This window comes from Nipponia nippon, unplaced genomic scaffold (assembly GCF_047370975.1).
Source record: "Nipponia nippon isolate SJK-2023a ecotype South Korea unplaced genomic scaffold, ASM4737097v1 scaffold_4, whole genome shotgun sequence".
Taxonomy (NCBI): domain Eukaryota; kingdom Metazoa; phylum Chordata; class Aves; order Pelecaniformes; family Threskiornithidae; genus Nipponia; species Nipponia nippon.
In genome coordinates this window covers 116,037,966-116,050,992 of record NW_028262358.1, presented here as the reverse complement: position 1 = coordinate 116,050,992, position 13,027 = coordinate 116,037,966, and the positions used below count along the sequence as shown (strand labels likewise).

Genomic DNA, 13,027 nt, shown 5'->3' with positions numbered 1-13,027 from the left:
CTTTTAGAGTTTCCACGCAGAACAAAAGTAAGAGAGAAAGACTTTTCTTGAATTGTTTTAACTTAAGCCAAAAACTTTAATGCCATTACTAAATTGTGAGGTGTGTGGTGGTGGAGGTTTTTTGTTTTTTCTTTTTTTTTAGAAAAATACTTTAGAAAATAACCAACTAATTTTATTTCTCATATCAAACCCCAAACTGACGGCATTTAAACATCTTTCTGGTTCATGATCAGGTTGGGTTTTTCAGTACTGGGAAGCAGACCGATGTAGAAGTCGTTTGAGCTTATGCTTATCAAATGCATGTTGGGTTCTCCCTGAACATTCAGTGCTTTATACAGACACGGATCAGAATTATCCAGGACAAACAGGACCCCCAAAAGGGTCTGAGCTGGAGAGCTGGTGTAACGTACACCAGCTGCTGTAAGTGTCCGGGATGCCAAGAGTGTACAGGGTTTTCTTCAGTGCCTGCCGGCCTGTGTGAGGGGAAGGGCTGACTTGGAGGCTATGACTTAAAGGCCTTCTCTCCTCAAGTAAGCAAAAGAATCAGCTTTTCAGCCTGGCAGCCTCCCTGGAGGCAGCCCAAAGGTGGCAGTGGGACAGGACACTGGGGGGGATCACAGGGATTAGCCATGCCAGCAGCAGCAGACTGCAGGCGTCTGGGTAACTGACCTGTATTAAGCCGAAGAAATCATTTTCATTTCTTGGGAAAACACCTCTGTCTTTATCAGGAGCTGGGAACTTTCATGTTTTTAACCATGTCTATAAATACGGAAAACAGTGAGGGCTTTTTCCTTCGAGACATCTCTAGATGCAATCTCAAGAACGCAGTTGGTCGTCATGGACATCTCGTCCCCACAACCGCTGCCGCCAGCGGCAGCACCAGTACGCACGGTATTCCTGCACCCCAGCCCGCCTGCTCTCACCCTGCCGTGCCCAGGCCGAGTCGCCAGGGCTGGCAGAGCCTGCCTCCCCTCTGCCTACGGGGAAAAGCCAGCCGGCAGCAGCCTTCCCAACAGCCGCCGCAGGACGGGTAACCCCGTTTCGTCCGAAGGCTTCATCTGCGGGCGGCATCTGTGTGCCGTTTCCTGAAATGGAGTACTCTCTACCCAGACTCCTTTAAGACCTGGTAAGAAGGTGAAATAGTGGATTTTCTTGTGAAATCTGTATTTTAAAATGTCACCGGCAGGCAGAGCTCCCTCTCTTTTTCAGGGGCTGCTAAACAAGTGGGATTTATGCTGGTATTGAGTGAGGGTATTAAAAACCATCACGGGCAGTGTTTACTGGCATCCAGTGCCGTATTTACCAACAGCAACCACCCCGCTGCCTCAGAGATCCCCTGCGTGACCCTCTGGAGGGGAGGCACTAATCGACGCTTTTCCCAGACTCATCCCGCGGCCACTTCGGGCACAGCGGCTCGGCAGCGACGCCGGCGATGCCCTTCTGCCTGCTGTAAAGGCGGGGAACCTCCCCGCGGGCGGCGCCGGCAGCGAGGCCCTCAGGAGCCACCGGCTGCCCCTCAACGCGGGCCTCGCCTTCCCTTTTGTCTCCTAACCCCAGGCCGTCGGGCGGGCACCGCCTCCCGCCGCCCCCTCCCCCCCCGAAACACGAAAAAGAGAAGAAAAAACCAGAACCGCAAAAGCCGTGTTTTGACGGGTTCGTTTGGCGGGAGGGAAGGGGCCGGACCCCGCTCTCGGTGCCCGCCCGGCTCGGCCGCGCTGAGGGCGGGCGGCGGAGAGGGGCAGGCCCGCATGCGCGCTGCGGGGCGGAAGGGGCCGGGGGCCGCCGCCTCCCGCTCCCTCGCCGCCTCCCTCCCGGGCTGGGGCGCGCATGCGCTGTGGTGGCGGCAGGGGCGAGCGGCGGCGGCGGCGGCGCGGGGGGAGGTTTGCCGCGCTCTCGCTGTCCCTCTCCCTCCGTGCGCGCCGGGCTCGCCCTCCCGCCATGTTGGTGTGAGCCCCTCGCTGCCGAAGGGCGGGAGGGGAGGCAGGAAGGAGAGGCGCCGAGAGGAGGCGGAGGAGGCGGGGGGCGGCGGGCCGGCAGGGGTGTCCCAGGGCCCGCTCCGGCTCCATCGCAGCGAGCAGCGCCGCCAGCCAGCCCGTGAGTACCCTCGGGGAGCGGGGCCGCGCTGGCTAGGCCGCGGGCGGGCGGAGCGGGCGGACGGGCCCCCCTTCCTCCAGCCCCCTTTTGTCTCCGGCCTCGGCTGCGCGCCGAGGGAGGGGAGGGGAGGAGGAGGAGGAGGAGGAGGAGGAGGAGGGCGGGAGGGGGCCATGTTGTGGCAGGTCACCGGGCGGCGCGGGGCCTGCTCGGCGGCCGCCCGCGCCTCGCCGCCTTTGTGTCCTCCCGGCTCGCCGGGGAGCGGCGCCGGGGTGGGGAGGGAGCCGGGGGGGGGGGGGGCGGCGGCGGCGTGAGCGGGGCGGGCGGCGGCGATGCTGGGAGCGGGGGACTGGCATTGTGCGCTCGGGGAGCCGGGGGGGGACGGGGACTTGAGGAGCGGCTTCCCTCCCCGCGGGGTCTGGGCGGGCGAAGTTGTCGCCGGAGAGAAGTCCGGGGGCCGGGCCCCCTCGGAGGCGGTCGGGGGTTGAGGCGGGGAGAGGCGCCGGGGCGGGTGCCGGGAGCTGGGGGCAGGCCGGGGGCGGACGGACGGCGCCGGGCGTTACGATGGGCTCCGGTACGAAGCGCCCCGAGGCGCCGAGGGGGCCGGGGTCGTGCGGGCGGGCTGCCGGCGGCCCCGCGGGCCAGCCCCTGCCGGCGGCCTTCGGGTAAAACGGGCTTTGTTTGAGTGTGCCGAAAGCGTGAAAACTTGCGTTATTCTTTTTTAGTGCTCTTAAGGATAATGACTGCTTTCTGAGGGTGGAGCGAGAAGGCCAAATGCTGTTGGTAGTTGATACCACACAATAAAGTGTTAGGTTTTAATTTTTCTTCAAACGTGTCTGCGCAGACAGCAATCACAAGAAGTTGAGAAAAATGCCAGCTGCCCTGAGTAGATCATGCTTACAACGAACAGTTTGGTTTTTAATCTCCTTGGCAGTCAGTGTGCAAAGTGTTTGGTTTTTTTTTTTTTTTTGGCATTGTTCTCTTTCGTGTATTTCATAACCTCAGACTCTAATTCCTTGAGAGAAAATTAATATACTCGGGACGCTTTATATTCTTCTGGCTTACTGTTTGAAGCAAGATGGCTTAACACCAAAATGTGTAGCATGTTTTATACGTGAGGCGATAAAGAGGTTATATCAGCTGATTTTGGGATGCTTTTTTCTGAGTAATGTAGCTGTGTATGAGCTATATAGGTCATTGCAAATGAGAATCGGTAAAACTTCTTATATTGCCTAATTGTTTGTCGCTTACATGCTACATGTTAACAAAATACTTTCAGATTTATTTTAGTTTCTCTTTTACTGAAGTCTTTGTTGCATCTCAACTGAGAGATCAGGCCTTTTTAGTTACCGTGAGTTGATGGTGTAGCTCTTCAGGTATGTGGGATATGAATGCATTTGAAATATAATTACTACCCCATGTTACCATTTTTACGTATAAAACATAGTATTTTGTTATATTTAGTCATGTCTAGGTTTAAAACCAAATGTTAACAACAGTCCTAGTTCTGTTGAGAAGCTGAGAGAATTATTGTCTGCCTTTCTCTGGTCTACAACTCAATTTGTGTCAATGCAAATGTAAATATGTTAGGTAGGTGGGAGAAGGAAACTCGAATAAAAAGGGAAATGATAATTTAGTGGTGGTGTAGTTTGGGTTATATGTGTAGAAATGACACTAAATCACCTGACGGTTTTCTGAAGTGTTCAGAGAGTTGAAAATTTGGAATTTGTCCCAGCAGAATGGTTAGTAGGCAAATGCATGTGAGAAACTGCTTGATAATGCAGATTCTGCAGTTTATTATGGGGATGTTGCACGTAGGAAAGTCCGTGTTATTTCAATAGTATTTTTTCCTGCATTAATAGGGGATGGTACTTTTTTTTTCTATAGTACTTAAGATTTTTCTTCTGTGTTAGGGATATTGGCACAGTGCTGAGGCAATTACAGTCGTATCTGGTATCATGATTGAGCTAATGGTGCAAGAAGCAGTTGGCTGAAAAAGTTGGACTCGCCTGTCTTCTGATGAGAAGATACCTCTTATTATGACAGTATATATTAAATCTTATGTAGGATTGTAGTGCACACTGAAAGCTTTATGTACACGTTTTCTTCAAGATTTGCGTTCTGAAGTGTTTCTTTGCAGTGTTCTCATTGGGCCAGATGTTGCAGATGTTTGGGGCAAGTGTATTAACAGGACATCAGCTTGTTGAATGCTGTGAACTAGATCTGATTTTCAACAGCACTTTCTAGTGCATGTTTTAGGTCTTTTTCCCCCTTGATTTAATGATATATGAGTGTGCATTGGATAATCAGCATATGTAGAATTTTCTGAAAGCGTTCTCCTTGATAACTTCATCTTTTTTTTTTCTTTGTACAGTGGTTTGTAGAACCCCAAAATGATTAGACCAAGTTTTTATACACAGAGGCAAGTAATCCAGTAGATGGTTTGAATTCCTGCTTGCATGTCTTCATGCTTCTTTTTGAATGTGGAATTATATAAAAATTCATTGTCCATTGCAGTAAAAAGAAACCTAAATTCTCTTGAACGTTAAATTCTTATTGTGTTGGGAATCTCCTGTGCAACAAGCATTAATATATTGTATTTTCTTTTAAAAAAGTTTCTGATAGAAACTTTACAAAGGAAACAACATAAACCTGTAGAGTGGACATGCTTTATAAATAATTCTCATCGTGTGTATTATATGTATGTGAGAGAGTTATCAATCTTCTTTCCCTTATCTTCAATAAATTTAGTTGAAAATGCTTACCTCATTTAATGTGAATTTTCCCCACCCATAACATAGCTGTTGTCTTGATTATTCCACACAACGCAACCATTCCAGTGTTGTCACAAAGCCAGTGCCCAGGCTCTTGTCTCAGAAATGGGACAAGAAGTCTTTCGTTGAAAAGCTCATTTTCTCCTCCTATAACAACCAGTTACATAGTGCTTCTAATAATGAAGTTGGAGGCACATCATATAGTGAAAAAGAGTTTTAAATAACAGGACATGTAAACGTATTCAGTTCTAGCTGCTTGGGTGTAATTTCAAACAAGTTGCCTAAAACTTATTTTATAGTAATGGCTTGCATACTGAAACTTTATGGCAACATTTAGTTTGAATCCCACTCAGAATACCTGCTGTGGCTTTTAGAATAGTAGGCAAGAGTTTTTCAAGCTGGTATGTGAAATGTTTAGCTTACAAATAAAGACCAGATGTCATCTCTAGCAATATCTTTAAAGATCATATTTCATTATTGGTTAACAGATTTTTTGTTTTTTCTGAACATGGCTATTTAAGAACAGTTGTAGACATGTAGAAGAAATACGAAGAGGTTATGACGACCATCTTAGGAGTTGAGAAGGAAATGTAAAACTCTGAAATGTAGCAAAAGCATCTCTGTAATAATCCACATTTGACTTTTTTGCTAGCTGTTCTGTATATGCATCTATTTCCACTAAACTTTAGAGCAATGATGTGATCCTCTGGCCTCTACTGGCTGTGCTAAATATCACATCTGCAGCCTTTCTAACAGGCAGATTTTTACAACATATGTTTGTGTACATTAGACTGAGTAATCTGGTGTGCATTTTGTAATTTTGATTTTTTTCAATTTTTATTTTTTCATACAATTCTCAGATAGGTTACCTCTTGCTTCATCAGTGCTATTGAGGTATTGGCAAAGCTCTCAGTTACGGGTGATAAGTCTGGTTGTCTGTCTTTCCATTATAAAGCTCTTGGCATGTAAATCCTAATGGAAATAGGGGTTGTGTCAGACCTATGTTCATAACTTTGCTTTTAAATTTCATCCATGTTATTTTGAGGAAGACTTTTGAGTGATGTATTGAACTAGTTGTATATGTTTTTTATTTGTTTGTGTGGCTGAATTTTCATATAGAATTTGTCCACAAATCTCTTCAAAGGGGAAGTGAATTTTTAAGAGCTGGGTTGGTGTGTTTAGTTCCGTAAGTCTTTACATGTGCGTATTGATTAAATAGAAAGCTAGACTTGCTGGAGACGACTCCGTGTAGTTGAGCTAAAAATAACATGTCTGTCTTTTGACTCATATTTTTCAAGTATCTTGCTGTTTATCTCCATTATGATAAACTTTAGTTCTGGGCATACTACAATGATGAGTTAGTCATGTAGTCTGAAGAAGTTGCAGAACTGATGTTAGTAGGGTATTTTGACAATAAGTAAATATCTACTCTTACAGTAATAAGAAGACAAAGTAGCCTTAAATCTTATGTGTTACTCAAAAAACCAAGATTGTTCAAGATTATTAAAAAAATCCTCCTACGGTATATCTGTATTATATATCTTCCTAAAGATTGGACATTCAGTAGTCAACAAGGCTAGATTAAAAGTATAGAATTGTGTAGAGGGATTAGAGGATTGTGATTTCTTTTGTCTACATCTTCAGACCTAAGTGTTCTATTCTGATTTCATATCTTTCCATATATGTCAGTTTTTATTGTTTGGACTTAACACTCTTGTTTAGCATGAAAAGTGAGACTTTTCTTGGACTTGAAAATTGTTTTTTTTCCCCCCCTTCAAAAAGTACTTAGTTAAGATTGCAGGGGATATTTGGGGTTTTATATATGTATTTGTCTTGCCTTAAAAAGTACATTTGCATACTAAAAGATTGATAATACATCAGTTATGGTAGATTAAGAATATGTGTGGAGATCATTAAGTGTATGTGTTCAGGGGCAGGTATTTTTTCCTGCAGAGGATTTTGTCAATATCAAAGATTTTTGCTGTTGTCGTTTATACTTTTTTCAAGCCAAGACTTAAATGCTTCAAAAATGAGTTGGCAAACTTCATTTTAATCTGAGCCTGAAATCTTTGTTTTGTGAAAACCCGAAAATGTGCTATTGTGTGGGTTAGAGAAGTTTAATGTCGGTTACTGTGTTAGAATCTTCCATAGCTTGACAAATTTGAAAGAAAAACTGAAGGCCGACGTGTAAGAATGAGCTGTAGTTCAGATAGAGAAGTTAGTTTTCTGTGCTACTTCATTACGTAGTCTATAAATGTATAAAATCAGACATAGCGGTATGACAGAATTGGTGGTTTTACACATCATGCCGAGTAATAATGTAAAAGAAACTGCTGCCATTATGATTGAAAATCATATTTTGATTGTTTTTAGCAGGGAAGTATGTGGGCAGGCATTTATAATATATGGAACTCTACCATATTAATATTTTGTCTTGTAAAAAAATCTATGGTACCTTGTTTGTCTTAGAGGCCTAGTTTGGTAATGGTATTTAAATTTTAAAGTTTAAATCAATAAACATTTTGACAGTGAATATTGTTCTTATACAGCTTGGACTTTTTAAATCCTTATTATGAGAACTACATGTTTAAAGATACAAAGATACGTGAGAAAGCCTTTTATGTTACCAAGACTTTTTCTTTTTAGGTTTCTACGTGGAATGAGCATTCCATGTGTTCTCCTAGGCATGAATGAAGTGGCCTGGGAGGAGACCAGAGAAATGATGCATGCAAACATTGGTCAGGAAGCCAGTGGGGTTGGAGTAGGGGTGCCCCAGCTGGAACAGTAGTTGGAGCAACATCAGGGCCCAATTCAGGTGGAAACACTCCTCACACCATCCCTGCAAGTGCGGTGGCAGGTGCTTCCAATGTCCAGGTACCTGTCAGTGGATGTTCTCGGGATGATGCCGCAGCTGGGTATTTCTTCCAGAGGCAGGTTGGTGAGTGGTTGCATGGCTACTCCAGCAAACAATGCTGGCCCACAGGAGATAGCATTCATATAGATTGTTCGGTAGGTAGTTTATTTGGTTTTCATTGAAGCAGTTCCTCTGTTTTGTGTTGAATCCACATCTTTAAGAAAGATACGTGTCAGTTAAGCTAGTTTTTCAAAGCCTGTAGTAACCTAAACTCTACAGCTTATGGTTAATTTTGTTAAAGCAGTTATAAATTAAACTACATAAAATAATTTTGAAATGTTCAGTTTCAACCATTCATTTAACTTATATAAGAATTTCTTGTTTCTGTGAGTACCTGTTTTTTATCAGAATACCATCAGATCATTAGGTTTGAATTTATGCAAAACGGTTTAGTTTGAAAAGGGACTAGCTTCTGGTAGGCTTTATGAGAAGTAATATGGCTTTTGCATGCAATCTTACTTGTTACACTTGCAGGTAAAAAAAAAATTCAGGTAAAATAGAAGTAGTAGAATTAAGCGTAGATCAAAACTTAACTTTCTCCTTTTGTACATAGTAACCTAGAAGAAAAAAAAAATCCAGTTTTAAGCTTTTACCCCCAAATATTTAGTTGATACAGCTTCCTAATTTTTCTTTAAAAACTCCATTCTGAATTTCAGATAGGGGTGGTTTTTTTCCCAGTGACTCTGGTAATGTGCCACACTTAGGTCCATGAGGAACTTTTTGCACCTTTCCAAGCCCAGGGACCTATGGAATGTGTTCAAAAAATGTAGTAAATATAGGAGGAAATGTGAATAAACAAAATTTGCTGACCTTAAAAGCAGGAATATATGTTGTGTCTGTTTTTTTTTTTTTTCTTCATCCATTTTTTCTCATTCTTTAGTTTCTTTTGGCATTTTTTTCTGGTTTTACTCTTACTTTTTTCTTCCTCTTACATTGGTCTACATAACAAAATAAAAAATCTTTTCCCCTGACTTCCTGCCTCATGCTATATCACATTCTGTATTCCACTTGTAGAGAAACTGTAAAGCAGTTCTGTAAATACAAAATTCTACAATATTCTGCTTGTCCACTTGAACACACTTCCTGAGTATGAAAATGTTGGGTTTTTTCCTTGCCAGTGTTCAGTCTGTTGTACAGGCAACTGTGCCAATTTTCACTAGAATTTCACAAGGCTGATATATTGTGTAGATAAAACTATTCTCTGATAAGTAAATGCTGAGTAACAGTTGCACCTCTCTTCTGCCACCTGCGTTCCATCCCCAGTGGGAATCAGAGCCATGGCTTAATCAGCAGCTTTGTTTAGTAATCAGTTGGGTCCATCAAAATATTTCTGCATTTTTCCAGCAGGTAAATGTCATGAACCTCAGGTCTGTTTTCTGGTAACTTGGGCGAAGTACCCATTTTTTTTTAAGTGCTTCAGTGGTTTTACGCATTATGAGGATTCAGTGAAGGGGAAACTACTCTTGCTCTGCTGGGCATTGTTACCTGTGTGATAATAGTGTTTTCCAACCTTCTGTAATTAGTACTGCCTTTATGTTCTGCCATTTTTCACTGGTCCCGTTCCTCCTTAGCAATATGAACTAACGAAAATCAAGTACAGCTCAGGAGACTTCTCCATTTCAGTTCTTTGATTTGAGTGTTCTCTGTGTACCAGTGTTTTTGGGGAGTTTGTTAAGACAGAAGTTACTGTGGGTTGTTTTTTTTTCTTTAAGAACAGACAACTCTTGAGATAAGAGTACTAAGGAAATGGGTTTTCTAAAATCTAAATTTATGCACACTGTGGAAGGAGTTTAGTTGTAATTGTATTCTGTGACTATTGGGTAGACAGTCTCTGTGTAGAGAATCTATGAAAGATAGAAATTTTTTATGCATTTAGAGAAAAATTGGAAGGAAAATCAATAGAAGCAAGTATAGTAGATAAATATCACAGACTGGTTGAGGTTGGAAGGGTCTTCTGGAGGTCAGTTGGTCCAACACCTCTACTCAAGCAGGACCACCTAGAGCAGGTTACCCAGATTGTTATATAGATACATATAAACGAAGTAGAAATGAAGATACTGAAATCTTTGATTCAACATACATTATCTAAGCATATCTTAAACTGGATTTTACCTAAACTTTATCATGTTGTAGTGCAGTCAAAGTATGTAAGACAATGCCGAAATAATAAAAAAACATTTTAGATAAATATAGCAAGACTGAGCTATTTTTTTTGTGAAGGCAGTGGAGCTCTAGCCCCATTCATTCAATAGGAACTTAAAATCTACAGAAAGTGAAGTACAAAAATGGAAAGTTGTAAATTCAGCAGGGATTTGTCAAGCAAAAATAATCACAAAAAAACAAGGAATTTTCATATACTGAAAATAAGGATTGCTTAAATTGTCTTGTGAAACCCTACTAGTCTTCTGGCAAGTAACTCGCATAAGCCTAAGGCCTTAACGGGTGGATTCAAGTAAATACAGAACGTGGAAAAACCTTATATTCTCTTCCATACTGGAAGATACCTGATACTTTTGACTGACTCTCTGAGTGGTACATAGAAGTGAGTTGAAAGAGGAGTTGTGAGCAATTTGTTTTTAAGAGGAACAGGTCAACTTAGCTGGAATCACTGATGGATTTTGAAGAATCTCCAAATTAGTTGAAGTGCTAAAGAAGTTGTGTAACAGTCAGAATAAGAAGTTGATAAATGTGCTTGATTAATTCCAAGAAACGAATTCCTGGGAAGACTAGGGAAACATTATCTTGGTCTTCTGAAAGCCATCTGAAATGTCTTCAAAGGAATTGGAACATCCTATTAGGCAAGACAACATCTTTACTAAAGATAATTATTTAATTTTTACTCTGGTTAAAACACTGGAGAATTGTTTGTCAGCGTCCCTCATAAGGGATTACTGAGAAATGAACTGTGGGAACGATCAGTGAAGTGTCAATAGTTGGAAGGCAGTTCATGCCGTTAATAACATGCTTTACCTTTTGGTCAGCCCTGATGTGGTCAGGCAGTTGGACTAGAAGGTCCCTTCCAACTGAAATATTCTATTCTGTATTAATACATAGTAGCATTAGAGGCCATTGATAGCACAGGGAAAGATCAAGTGGGTTATCCTGGAGTTCCATGGTAATACTGAGGCTTAATGTGTGCTGATTTGGAAATCATCAAGACTGTGATGGAGAAATTTCAGGTGCCACACATATTTAAGAAAAGAGCAGGAAGTTCAAACACACCTCAGTTGAATGGAATTCAACACTTAGTTGAGATGGAAAAATCTTTTTGATAAGTGTAAACTTGACACATTGGTGTCTAACTAGCCACTCACTCAAAACTAATATCATTGGCTCATAGAACATTTCAGAATAAGAGGCACAGAAATGTGTGATATTGTTAACATTCACATTCTGTTTGTGTTCTTCTAAGATTGCTTCAGCTGTAGCAACAGAAAATTACAGTGATGGACAGCAGTTACTCGTATGGCAAAAACTTTGGAAAGTTGAACTACTCTTCTGGCAGAGAGGAAGGCTATACAGAATAATTGGCAGCAGGCTAGAGGAACACTCATTTGCATGAGAGATGATAACCAAAAATCTGTGGACACTCAAAGGTAATGCATGAGCAACTCTTCGATACAAGATGTCAAAGCCAAAAGTGCCGTCTGAGTCAGAAGACTGCCATTGTCACCCTTCATATTAAAACAGCAGTGAGCACCTAGTCACTGACTGACAGGATTAAGTATAGACTTCTTAATCTAGAAATAACCATCCCTGGGTCTCATTCGTCTTCCTTTAAATTATCTAATATTGGAAAGAGTTATAAAGGATAATGAACTAAGCATAAAAACTGTCTCACTTGGGTTTTTGACTTTTTTTTTTCCTCCCCCTCAAGACCAAAAAACCACTTCAGGCTCTTTGATAGCGCAGCATCTGAGGAAGACCACTATCCACTGTGGCATCATCCTTTTGTTAACAGCCCCAGGGGGCTGCAGGTAGGTTAGTGATCTGTTTGTCGTTAATTCACATCACTTCTGTAATGAAGAATTTTCTAGGATACAAAGGCTTAGTGATCAGCAGGCAGTCCGTAATATTTGGAGTTACAGAGATGAGGTTTTTGGGAAGCTCAGGATGTATTTTCTTGGATGTCAGAGTACTTGCGAATGTTCTTCCCATGCCCTGAAGCGAAGAGCTACAGCAGTGTGGCTCAAGCTGTTTGTCCTGTCTTTTCCCCTGTCTGCCCAATCTACTTCCCTCCCTCATGGCAATGGTACTTAAGCACTTCAGCAGTTTAAGATAAATACATCAGGTTATGAATTTTAACGTTTGCTTCTGCTCTCCCTGCCTCCAGTAGAGGGAAAAGAGTAGGAACTGATGGTGAAAACTTTGGAGTCCTGCAGCTAGGTCTACCAGAGCCTTTGTCAGATCCTGAAGAAGTTGATAAGCAAAAGAATGCCAGAGAGATGCTCTGATTGTAGCAGCCTTTTCAAAGCATCCGAAGGATAGTGGTGCTGTAAACAAAAGGATATAAATTGTGTCTTTGCACAAAGCTTGAGTTGAGCTGCAGTTGCTGTAACTTGTTTGTGTAAGAATTTACAAACTTCTGGAGAAGTTTTGTGAATAGCTGCTGAAACAAAGGAAAAATCTTTTTTTGGGGGGGGGTGGAGAGAACAAAAGAAAGAGTCTTACTGAGTTCAAGAGCTTTTTAGCACTTCTGTGGCATGGAGGAGAAGCTCTATATGTCAGTTTTTGCAAGTATTCAACACGACTTCCGTGGGAATCTATTAGAATTAATATAGCCATGAGAAAATGCATGGATGTTATTAAACCAGTAAAATGTGCAAATGTTTAACATTGTTGCCTCCAGGATAAAATGGACAATTTCTAGAGAAAATTTTGCCTTGATTTTAAACAATAAGATTGTTTTGTTTGTTGTTCAAATAAGATATGCTAATATGTTTGTGCAATGGAAATTGGGAAATAATTTTCCCATATGAGACCTCACAGTCATGTAGCCATTCCTTGGAACAATGAACATAATCTCATCATTCAAATTGGGAACAACATAATCTGTTTCCTGACCTTACAGTGGGAGTCGCATTTCCTGAATCATTAGTTCTTCCTTTTATAGATTCTACTTAAAAATGTCCCTAGAAGTCTAAGCGAGCTTGCAGTCCTTGTTTTTTGATTTCCTAACTTTGCAACTTTCACTTAAATTTAAAAATAAAGTGTAATTGAGAAATATAACTATTTTAAAGTGCTTTCA

General features: G+C 42.0%; 1 protein-coding gene across 2 annotated transcripts in view; it reads left to right on the top strand.

The window, feature by feature from the left end:
• Positions 1-1,813: 1,813 nt before the first annotated feature.
• Positions 1,814-13,027, top strand: part of PUM2 (pumilio RNA binding family member 2) — a 71,638-nt gene continuing 60,424 nt past the window's right edge. The window contains exons 1-2 of one of the 2 annotated variants that reach the window (XM_087773549.1): positions 1,814-2,094; positions 7,512-7,799. The gene's annotated coding sequence lies outside the window, so the exon portion shown is untranslated. The remainder of the gene's footprint in view (positions 2,095-7,511; positions 7,800-13,027) is intronic. The other variant, XM_087773548.1, reaches the window with a different exon arrangement.